Source organism: Chiloscyllium plagiosum, unplaced genomic scaffold, assembly GCF_037043375.1.
Source record: "Chiloscyllium plagiosum isolate Xiang-an unplaced genomic scaffold, Cpla_swu_hap1 HiC_scaffold_47, whole genome shotgun sequence".
Taxonomy (NCBI): Eukaryota; Metazoa; Chordata; class Chondrichthyes; order Orectolobiformes; family Hemiscylliidae; genus Chiloscyllium; species Chiloscyllium plagiosum.
This window is the reverse complement of record NW_028270185.1, coordinates 26243860-26255767: the sequence shown is the minus strand read 5'-3', so window position 1 is coordinate 26255767 and position 11908 is coordinate 26243860. Positions and strand designations below refer to the sequence as shown.

General features: G+C 46.6%; 1 long non-coding RNA gene across 1 annotated transcript in view; it reads right to left on the bottom strand.

Annotated features, from left to right (window-relative positions):
* Positions 1-11508: 11508 nt before the first annotated feature.
* Positions 11509-11908, bottom strand: part of LOC148136020 (uncharacterized) — a 37156-nt gene continuing 36756 nt past the window's right edge. Inside the window, exon 7 of the long non-coding RNA XR_015754727.1 lies at positions 11509-11527. This is a non-coding gene — a long non-coding RNA (uncharacterized LOC148136020). The remainder of the gene's footprint in view (positions 11528-11908) is intronic.

The following is an 11908-nucleotide window of genomic DNA, read 5'->3' as shown; positions in this document are numbered from 1 at the left end:
ATAGCCTCCCCCACTTCCTCTGGTAGCTCATTCCAAACACGCACAACCTTCTGTGTGGGAAATGTGCCTCAGGTCCTTTGTCAATTTCAGCCCACTCACCTTAAACCTCTGCTCTCGAGTTTTCAACTCACACCAACTTTGTAAAACACGTAAATACTCAGTGTACAACCCATCCATAAGATCATGTCGCAGCCGTTACGCTGCAGGGAAAGTCGTCCCAGCCTATTCCACCTCGCCCTCCGGTCCAAACATTGACGACATCCTTGTCTATATTTTGTCATCAATTTCACGTGTCTTTTTTTTACGTTTTCAAGATGTCAGTTACGCTGGACAACAACGAGCTGTTGGAAACAGAAAGGTGAAACGTAGAATGGCTTCAACTTTCAGTGCTGGATGCCACTGAGCCGCAGGACGGGCGGCTGAGGCTTGTTTCTGTAGTGTAGTGGTCATCACGTTCGCCTAACACATGAAAGGTCCCCAGTTCGAAACTGGGCAGAAACTGCTTTGTTCTTCAACTGCAGCCTTTCACATGGGCAAGTACGGAGCTTTCTTGCATGCTTTCCCATCTGCAAACCTGCCTTCGAATTTGCCGGAACAAATCTGCTCTCGTAGTGAAATCTAATGCAATTCCATTTAATTGCTGTGCAAAGTATTGTAAAGTTGTTCTCCAACCAGGTTCTGATCATATGCCATTCTGTTTGAGAGTGTAGTTACCGCCTTCTGATCCTTCCACGAAAAGCAGTACCACATTTGCATTCCTTGCGCAGGCGGCCCGGTTCAAAGACAGGGAAGAAGCTGATGTGCTGGTGTCACAGCGCACCACGGATTCCTGAACTTGTCTGTCTGTCAAATGTACCCCAAAGTCGTCTCTGAAAGACCTCATTTGGAAGCTGTCAGTCGTTATTCAACGTGCGAGAATTGGCACCAGAGGTCCTGAATCATGTTTTGGAGCAGTTCGCACGTTAGTGGCTCATTCAATCAGCAACAGCAATGAAAGAAATTACACTCTCAGAGGAACCTTTGGACTTGTGCTTTCATAGCGTCGCTAGTATTAAGGTCTGCCCCGAGATCTAAGTCATGTTGGAACTGAAACAGAGGAATCGACAGAGAGGCTACAGAATGACATCGCATCCATTTGGTTTTCTTTAAATCACTGACGAGCAGGAAAATGTAAACGGGGAGGGCGAGTGGAGAAGTGAGGCAGTTGCAGCTCTGGTGAAATTCCTTCTTTGTGATTCACTCAGCAACCAGAGACGTGAAGGTGACTCAGGCGTGAAAGCTCTTCACATCGAGAACACAAAGCACTCAAGGGCAGTTAGCACCTCTTCCGGAGTGGGGGTGGGGTGAAGTAATTACCTTGTGACTTCTGTTACTATGTTCAGAAACTGCCTTTTTGATTGACGTGAACAGAAACTGCATTTCTGTGATCTGTCCTTCTCGGATTGTAATGCTACCTCCACTTTTCAGGTCGAGAATATTCTTTGGGACGTTAAATCTGCAAAACAGATGTCGTACCCGTAACTATGCTGCACGGTATGATGTGGAACACGGCCTGCTCAGCTTTGTGCATTTTCCCTGTTGTCCGGTATGTTTCATATTCCGTGTACACCAACCTTTATCTTGCAGCAATGTGCGAAATCATTTACCAGGCAAGAATCGCAATTCCAGTAATGTTCAACTCATGGTTTCTTTGTTGAATCATAATCGAATATTCATTCTCTCATACAGACATCACATTTGTGGCTCAAACGAGTCTCAGAAGGTAGGATCAGCTTCCCATTGGTTTTTGTGTGGATTGAAGGGTTATCATTACCTACTGCAAAATTGATATTGTAGCTGGGCAGGTCCCAGCAGCAGTGCGAGCAGGACAGGGATGGGGGAACTCTTTCCCTGTGACTTTGCTTCTGTTGTTTTGCAGGCGCATCATTGAAAGTGTAAGAAAATGTGCGACTGCGGCGGCTGGTCTTGTGGCCGAGTGGTCGAAGGCGCTGCATTGTGGCTCGAATCTCTGATGAGGCGTGTGTTTGAAGCCCACCATTTGTGTGCTTTGCCGGTTTTACTGCAGCGTGTTGATGTTCAGTATTTAAATTCCAACACGACAAGCTTACTTTGCTTATTGGAAATGTATCTCTGATGTGGGAGAGTGCACCCTCTCCAACCCGCCAGTGTCCGTGCTGTAGTGATCACATTCGCCTCCCACACGAAAAGCCCGGGCCTCATGCGGTTCCACTCCTGCTTCATATTCCGGCCAAGTTGTGTTGTTCACTGTTTTTGCTGAAACCGAACGGAGATTGAGATTTCGTTGCTGGTGTGAAACAAAATCCTGCAGTGACTTTACTTCTCGTTATTTGGTGTTCTGGCGAAAGGGTAAATAATTCCGGTTAATTGGGATGTCATATGGTCTTACATTTCTCTCATTTCCTTCACTTCTATCCTGGAGACGTGGGCAGCAGGCACTGCCGCATTGTTGATCGGATGGGCTAACTAATCTAAACGAGACTGTGTTTGGGAATATTCACTTTTCATGGCCCCTTCATATTCGGTTCTTTGTTTACCCTCATTTCGGAGTTTTTCGGGAGGTGACGGTGCACTAAGATTCCAATAAAAGTTGGGAGCATAATATGGAATTGCTCTGCTGAAGGATCTGGGAGTCGTTTATGGCTGGTTGCCCTCGGACTGTTCCCAAAACAGCATTCATGCTTCGAAATCTCTGAAAGTGTATTTTAAACAATTTCTCAGCATTTAGCCCCTATCCCACTAAACCCTTCCTATCCAGAAATTCATCCAATTGCCTTTGAAATCTTCTGAGTGTACTAGCCTCCTCCACTTCATCTGGTAGCTGATTCCATATACGCACAGCCTTCTGTGTGGGAAAGGTGCCTCAAATCTTTTTTCTATTTTACCTATTTCACCTTAAACCTATGCTCTCCAGTTTTCAACTCACCGTATATTGCCGAAAGCAAAACCTTAAGTATTCCGTTGACAATCCTTCCTTAAGGTCATGCCTGACGATGAAAGGAAAGTTGTCCCAGCATTTTCAGACTCGCCCTACATTCCAAACTGTGCGCCCCTGACAATTATACTTTGTGAGCAATTTCACGTGATTTTCTTAATTTTTCAATGATGCCAGTTACACTGGAGAACAACCAGCTTCTGGAAACATAAAGATGAAGCGTTGAACGGCTGTAAATTTTAGCACTGGACGACTCTGAAGACCAGCTACTTGCGGGGATGCTTTCTGTCGTGTAGTGGGTGTTGGAGTTACCTCATACACATAAACGCCCCGCGTCAAAATCCGGCACGAATAGCCTTATTCCCGATGGCAGCCTTTCAGACTGACATGAGCAGAGCTTTCTAACTTGCTGTTCATATCAGCAAACGTGACTTTGAATTTTCTCGCTCATACATGCTCGAGTGGTGAAAAATAATGCAATCCTGCTTCATTACTAGGTGAAACATTGTTATGGTTTTCTTCAACCTGGTTCTGAATATGCACAGATGTGTACAACATTGATGACCATTCTATTTCAGAGTTGAGTTACCGTGCTCTGATCCTTCCACTAAAATCAGTACAACATTTACTTTCTTTGGGCAGACGGCCCGGTTCAAAGCCAAGGAGCTAAGGTTCCCCGCAAAATTCCTCAGCTGAGGACCTGGGCATGTTTCATGGAGAATGGTCAGTGGAGGCAACATTATGAAAGTCCTCTGTTCTGCAGTGTTGCTAAACACTAAATTGAAGCGCGATTGGATTTTAGTATTCTGAGACATAATTTAAACTGATTGGTAAAATAGGAATTGTTTCCTAATTAGAAACCAACTCAGACTTGTTTCACAGCCAAATGTTACACCTTTCCAATTTTCCAGTGCACGCTGACACTGCTAGCTGGTCATCACAGTTATTTGTCAGCTGTCAGTTCTGTACAGCATTTACTCTCATTTAAAGCTGGAGGGCACACCTTCAAAGTCATAACACTGTTCTCATCACAAAATCCTGCAGCTTAGAAGCTGTCTTGGGGACAGGGGTTGGATTGCAGCTGTAACCGTATTAAATGTAAAATTTTCACACGGGAAACGCCGTTCATAAGGGGGGAGTTTCTGTAAGCTGTGTCCCAGGGCTGTGCAGGGAGCTGCAGTGGCCACCTTTTGTTGACAGCGGGGGGTCTGGAGAGAGCAGTGTTTGTCCTTATCGTACTCCGTGTGGGGTCAGGGAAGACAGAATCATCAATGGTTTGGGCTGCAATTCAACCTTGCCATGGATTTTCCGGTTTGAATGGATGTAGGGTGGTATTCCCATAGTCTGATCTGGAACAACCAAAGCTCCATACCTGGATGGTCTCAAACTACCAACCTTTATCTTGCAGCCCGCTGCTGTCCATTTGAGCCACACAGCCTGCCACCAACCATGCATGCCGATTTCTCTAAAGCAGGAAGGTTAGCGGGGATCTGAACGGCGGTGAACAGTTGGAGCTCTCACTGTCTTCAGAGTCTGTCACCAATTTTCTGCTTTCATCACCGAGAGTGTCAGAGAGTTTGAGGGGTCTGCAAACACAAAGAGGAAAAGGAACAATCACAAACTGGAAATTACTCAGGCCCATCGATGTGACTACGTGAGGTACGTCACTTGTGGTTCTGGTACTGGGATAATTCAAACCCATGTTTTGACGGAAACTGGAGATTAAATACAGCGCTTCACCATGCTCAGCTCCACTACCTATCATTAAGATACAATGGGTATAGGATCCCTTCCGCGTAACCACTTCATCAAATCCACCCTGTCAATCAGTCCAAAATCTTAACGTTTGTATCTCATCGTCCATTTCCTTCAGTTGATAGGAATAATCTGTTTTCATCTACATTATCTACACAGATCATAAGCCCATAAACTCTGTCAAAACTCCCTTCAACTCTACAATTCGCCAATGTGGTTGATCTGTTCCTCTCAGGGACACTGTCATCCTTCCCAATTTGTGAGGGATCTGCCCCCTCTCAGGTGCCCTGCCATTCTTCCCAATGTGTGGGTGATCGGTCCCTCTCAGGGGCCCTGCCATTCTTCCCAATGTGTGGGTGATCGGTCCCCCTCAGGGACACGGCCAACCTTCCCAATGTGGGTGATCTGCTCCCTCTCATGGACCTTGCCATCCTTCCCATTGTGTGGGTGATCTGCCCCCTCTCAGGGACACTGCCATCCTTCCCATTGTGTGGGTGATCTGCCCTCTCTCAGTGACCCTGCCATCCTTCCCAATGTGTGGGTGATCTGCCCTCTCGCAGGGACCCTGCCAGCATTCCAAATATGTTGGTGATCTGCCCCCTCTCAGGGACCCTGCCATCCTTCTCAATGTGTGGGTTTTATGTCACTCTCAGTGGCCCTGCCATCCCCTCAATGTGTGGGTGATATGTCGCTCTCAGGCACACTGCCATCCTTCCCAATATGTGGGTGATCTGTCCCTCTCTCAGTGACCCTGCTATCCTTCCCATTGTGAGGGTGATCTGCCCCCTCGCAGAGACCCTGTCATCCATTCCAATGTATGGGTGATCTGTCCACCTCTTAGTGACGCTACCATCCTTCTCATTGTTTGGGTGATCTGCCCTCTCTCAGGGACCCTGCCATCCTTCCCAATGTGTGGGTGATCTGCCCCCTCTCAGAGATCCTGCCATCCTTCCCAATGTGTGGGTGATCTGCCCCCTCTCAGAGACCCTGCCATCCTTCCCAATGTGTGGGTGATCTGCCATATCTCCGGGACCCTGCTATTCTTCCCAATGTGTGGGTGATCTCTCCCCTCTCAGTGACCCTGCCATCCTGCCCATTGTGTGGGTGATCTGCCATCTCTCAGGGACTTGCCATCCTTCCAAACGTATGGGTGATCTGTCCCCCTCTCAGTGACCCTGCCATTCTTCCCATTGTGTGGTTGATCTTCCCCCTTTCAGGGACCCTGCCATCCTTCACAAAGTGTGTGTGATCTGCCCTTCTCAGGGACACTGCCATCCTTCCCAGTGTGTGGTTGATTTGTCCCTCTCATGGACCCTGCCATCCATCCCACTTAGTGTGTGATCTGCTCCCCCCCCCCCCCCCCCCCCACAGGGACCCTGCCATCCGACCCAATGTGTGGGTGATCTGTCTCCTTCTCAGGGACCCTGCCATCCTTCCAATTGTGTGGGTGATCTGCCCCTCTCAGGGACCCTGCCATCCTTCCCAATGTGTGGGTGATCTGCCCCTCTCAGGTAAACTGCCATCCTTCCAAATGTGTGGGTGATCTGTCCCCTTCTCAGGGTCCCTGCCATCCTTCCCATTGTGTGGGTGATCTGTCCCTCTCAGGTAAACTGTCATCCTTCCAAATGTTTGGGTGATCTGTCCCCTCTCAGGTAAACTGCCATCCTTCCAAATGTTTGGGTGATCTGTCCCCTCTCAGGTAAACTGCCATCCTTCCCATTGTGTGGGTGAGCTGCCCCTCTCAGGTAAACTGCCATCCTTCCAGATGTTTGGGTGACCTGCCCCCTCTCAGGGACACAGGCATCCTTCCAATTGTGTGGGTGATCTGCCCTCACTCAGGGAGCCTGCCATCCTTCCCAATGAATTAGTTAATTGCCCCCTCTCAGGGACACTGCCATCTTTCCCATAGTATGGGTGGTCTCTCCTGCTCAGGGGCATTGCCATCATTTTCAATATGTGGGTGATCTGCCCCCTCTCAGGGAACCTGCCAACCTTACCAATGTGTGGCTGATCTGCCCCTCTCAGAGATACTGCCATCCTTCCCAATGTGTGGTTGATCTGTCCCTCTCATGGACCCTGCCATCATTCCCAATGTGTGGGTAAGCTGCCCCCTCTCAGGTACACTGCCATCTTTCCCAAAGGTTGGGTGATCTCCACCCTCTCAGGGACTCTGCCATCCTTCCCATTGTGTGGGTGATTGGACCCTGCCACCCGTCCCAATGTCAGGGTGATCTGTCCCCCTCTCAGAGACCCTGCCATCCTTCCAATTGTGTGGGTGGTCTGCCCCCTCTCAGGGACTCTGCCATCCTTCCCAATGTGTTGGTGATCTGTCCCCTTCTCAGGGACCCTGCCATCCTTCCCATTGTGTGGGTGATCTGCCCCTCTCAGGGACCCTGCCATCCTTCCCAATGTGTGGGTGATCTGCCACTCTCAGGGGCCCTGCTATCCTTCCCATTGTGTGGGTGATCTGCGACCTCTCAGGTACCCTGCCATCCTTCCTAATGTGTGGTTGATCCACAACCTCAAACTATTTTTCGGGATATGGAGTTTGTTGATTTTAGGTGGTTCATGATTAAAATTACTGACGAGATGCAGTTGGCAATTTATCGCAATTTCCAAAGAATTTATCGAGTTTAACTAATGAAGAAATGAATGATATAGGAAGCAAGTATCCCATTGTGACAGTTGGAATTGGTTCACTGATACAGAAGACAAACTGGCTGTTGGCGAATAATGGGGCAGTCTTGTTATGGTTGTAGGTCAGCCTCCTGTTCTCCAATCTATTTCTCTCCAATCTTCTGCTTCTCAGGCCGGTTTGTTACTGTGTCAATCAATTATTTGAACCCTCTTGTCTCATGGCTATGTGACATAGAATCTGGATAGTTAACTACTGGTATAAGAGCTGATCAACAAAACTGCATGCTCACCATACATAGTAACAAAACCTTTATTAACCTGCACCTATCGAGACCAGGAGTGTGCCATTTGATCAACTGGTCCAGGTAATCATGTGCTCCATAATCAGTGTAAAAACACGCACACAATATTTAAACATAATGAAGCAGGTATACTGTTATACCTTATTAATAGTATAAGTTGCTTAAACAATAATGCAACTTTGCCTGAAATAAAACTTTGCTGCCCCGGTAAAATTGTGTGGTTAAGGAACTCCAACTGACAGTAGTTTGCAAATAGTGAAATTCGCATGTAATATAATTCTGGAGTTTAAAAAAGGTTCGCCTCATGGTATCCTGTCAATTGGTTTGAATTCCCATTTGGTTCACTCATACCCTTTCATGAAGGGAAGCTGCCATCTTCACCTGGTCAGGCCGACATGTGAATACTGAGGCATGACAATGTGGTTGATTATTCAATATCCTCTGGATAGTTTGAATGGTTGATAAATGCTGCCCCAGAAAGGGATGTGATGATCCTGTGAACAAACAAACTCAAAAATCCAATCATTGTCATTCCGTGGGAACTCGCTGGTAATTAATTCACCTGAATGACAGTGCATTTCTTCACTGGTGTGTCAGTAGGTGGGGTTTCGGAATGAGCTCCTCGTCCCATTCAGATCAGGGGAACAGTCCCTCCTCAGTGTGCTCTCATTGGTGTGTCAGCAGGTGGGATGTCTGAATGAATTCCTTGTCACACACAGAGCAGGGGAACAGTCTCTCCCCAGTGTGGGATCACTGGTGTGTCAGCAGGTTGGAGGTCTGAATGAATTCCTTGTCACACACAGAGCAGCAGAACAGAGTGAAGACACTGCTGAGCCAGGAGGTGAGAGGACTTTATGAATGCTTTCCCTCACTTCGACCAGGTGAACGTTTCTCCCTGATCTGAGTGTACCAATGTGTTTACAGATTGGATGGGTAATTGAAAGCATTCCCACAGTCCCCCCGCCATATCCACAGTTTCTTGTCCATGTGACATTGGTTTAGTTTCAAAAAGGCACATGTTAATGTGAAGCTCAGACCACACAGAATAAGTAGTTTCTCCTCACTCTAAATGTTCTAAAAGCTAGAACTATTCATTTTATATTAATCTTGGGGTGATGTTTGATCTGTCTCTTAACTGCATGTCCCCATTTTATAAAACACTTTAGAATTGACATTTTTTTTTCAATGTTTGAGATAAAGAATAAACTGAAAGGCAGCTTGTGAAATCAGGGGGAATTAATGTAGTAATTGGCGGGTTTGTCAGTAAGGAATAGTGACCATAAAACCTATCAGATTGTTGATTAATTACCAAAGGATTCACTCATGTTCATCAGGGATGAACCAGTCAGCCAGTCACCCAGTCAGCACCCTCACCAATGTGAAAGGAGAGAGCACTGGGCAGGGGCTGAGAACAGTCCATTGGCTTTTTATACAGTCAGTGGGAGAGCTTACAGCCTCTGTATAGCGACCTGAAGGGGCTTCTTCTTCGCTGTTTTCTACACTTAATTTTTAATCCAATCAATTTAAAATAAATCAAAATTTAAAATAAACTAAAATCAGCAACAAAGTCCAAAACAACGGAATGGGACATGGGAAGCTGTCTAATTTAATCAGAATGTGTTTCTCCATGTCAGTTAGACACCCTGTGTCCTAAGGGTCCAATAGTTCTGGAAGGTATCAAGTCCACTGCTTGTACCCGCACACTTCATCTCGCTGGATAACCAGGCACAGACAAATGGACAGAGAAGAAGCAAATCCTGCCAGGAAAATGAAGGGAAGGCCACAATTGGGTGAGCGATGACTTTGATAAATGGCAGAGTGGACTTGATGGGCCAAGTGGACTCTCATATTCTCCTCTAACTATTGTTCAGACAGTAACCCGCCTCTCTCACGCTGTGCATTCTGGTTCTACAGATTAGTTTTAACCAAGTGAAGACCCTTCAACATCCCTGTGGCTTCCACCGTGCACAGCTCAGGATCAGGAACATGGAACTGATACTGGTTAGCACTGTTGCCTCACAGCGCCGGAGACCCGGGTTCAATTCCCGCCTAAGGCGACTGACTGTGTGGAGTTTGTACATTCTCCCCGTGTCAGCGTGGGTTTCCTCCGGGTGCTCCGGTTTCCTCCCACAGTCCAAAGATGTGCAGGTCAGGTGAATTGGCTATGCTAAATTGCCCATTGTGTTAGGTAAGGGGTATGGGTGTGTTGCGCTTCAGCGGGTAGGTGTGGACTTGTTGGGCCGAAGGACCTGTTTCCACACTGTAATGTAATCTAATCTAATTGATACGTCACTGAATGTTGGGAAGCTGACCATTCAGGGAACTGCATAGAGGCTAGAACCTGTCACAGTGAATATGTACACTGTCCATGGACTCCTCCTGACTGTAAACATAACCTGCAGCCCGGATGGAAGGGAAGCTGCTAAAAAGGAATCATAATCCAACTGTTCACATTTGTGAAAGAATCAAGAACGGTGAGGCACCGATGCAAGGTAATTGGCAACGATGCACATGTGACATTTCGACAAACCATTTTCATTCTGCAAAAGGTTGAGATTAGGAATCCACTGCTAATGGAGCCAGGTATAATGAAGTGAACATTAGATTCCCTACAGTGTGGAAACAGGCCCTTCGGCCCAACAAGTCCACACTGACCCTCCGAAGAGCAACCCACCCAGACCCATTCCCCGACACCTAACACTTCGGGCAACTTAGCATGGGCAATTCACCTAACCTGCACATTTTTGGACAGTGGGAGAAAACCTACGCAGACATGGGGAGAATGTGCAAACACCACACAGACAGTTGCTCAAGGTGGGAATTGAACAATGGGAATGCTCAAGAGAGTGAAACTGGATGAGCTCAGAAATACACAACATTGATGTAGCTGAAGGGGACGCTGGTTAAAGATACCACAGTTAGTGTTTATTTCATTCCAGACACACCAACCAGGGAGCACATCCTTCCCGTATCGATCCTATTGAGCTCTTTAAAAATTTTATTCATTTCACGTGTTTCATGTTTAGATACGCTCAAGAAGACAGCTTCATTCTCCTCAATCTCTCTTGACAGGGCAATGCTGCTGTTAGAAATCAATTCACTGGTGTATGTTACTGGCTGCTTCATGGATTGGAAGTGGCTACTGAGACTGTCAATTTACTGTATGCTGTATTGCCAGGTTGCCAGACATGTCAAGTGTTTTCAAAGAAAAAAAAACACATTTGGGAAATTAATGTCTGTTGAGGGGCATCCTCTTTCGATACAATCTATTAATAGTTGTTAGAACTGACTTACCTGGCTTTAACCAAGTGGTCAAAGAATTATAACTGTCATAGAAGCTGGTATCATGGGTCAAGAAGTGTAAGTAATGGAGGAGGTGTCAGTTCTGCTGGTTAAGTGCACAAAGTTGTTTAAAATGTTGCTAACTTACTTTCAGCATCATGATGACAGAAGGACACATAACTGAGATCATTGCATTGTTCAAGTTTTCCACGTTCAGAGAACTGAAAGGAAAGCTGGAGCTGGGCGTTGTGGGATGAGCTAGGAGTCAAAGGGACAAAAAAAAAAAACAAAAGTTGCGATTAATAAAAAAAAAACTTAGTCCCACTCAGACTCTGTCCTGCAGTTTTGTCTTTGCTTCTCCAAAGCCTGGGAAATTCACTTCCTCTCAGTGATCCAGCCTCTTTTCCAGCTTCTCCCCATTCCCTTGGAGACACGAAAGCATAGCTACAGCTTTAAGTTGCTCATTTGAGCCATTGGAGCATGTGCAGAGACTGGCTGTTTAAAGGAACACTGTCCCTCACTGCTGTTCTCATTTAAAGGGATAGAAACAATGTGTGAGACAGACTGATGTCAACCTTGAGAGCAGAGAAATCAGATCCTGATCAGAAATGAATAATAGAGTAAATTACAAACTGTTCTCAATTCCACCTGCAATATTATTGCAATAAGGACAGAGATAAACTTGTTTTACAGCCAAAGGATTCACAGATGGGAAATTCACAGTTGAAAGCGATATGAGAGCCACCCAATCACACAGGTCCTGATCATTATGGGTAATATGGAAGGGAAAGCAGCATTCCCAGCCCAGAGAAACCATTCCCATGTTTGCGCATGGTTGAGGATTTAACTGGTCATGTGATCTGGGAAGACACCATCATTACAGGACCAGCGTGAGGCTGTGTAAATGTGGGGAAGGAGGGAAGGAATTCACCTACCCCTCCCAGTGGGACACTCACCAACACAGTCACACTGCGGAGAG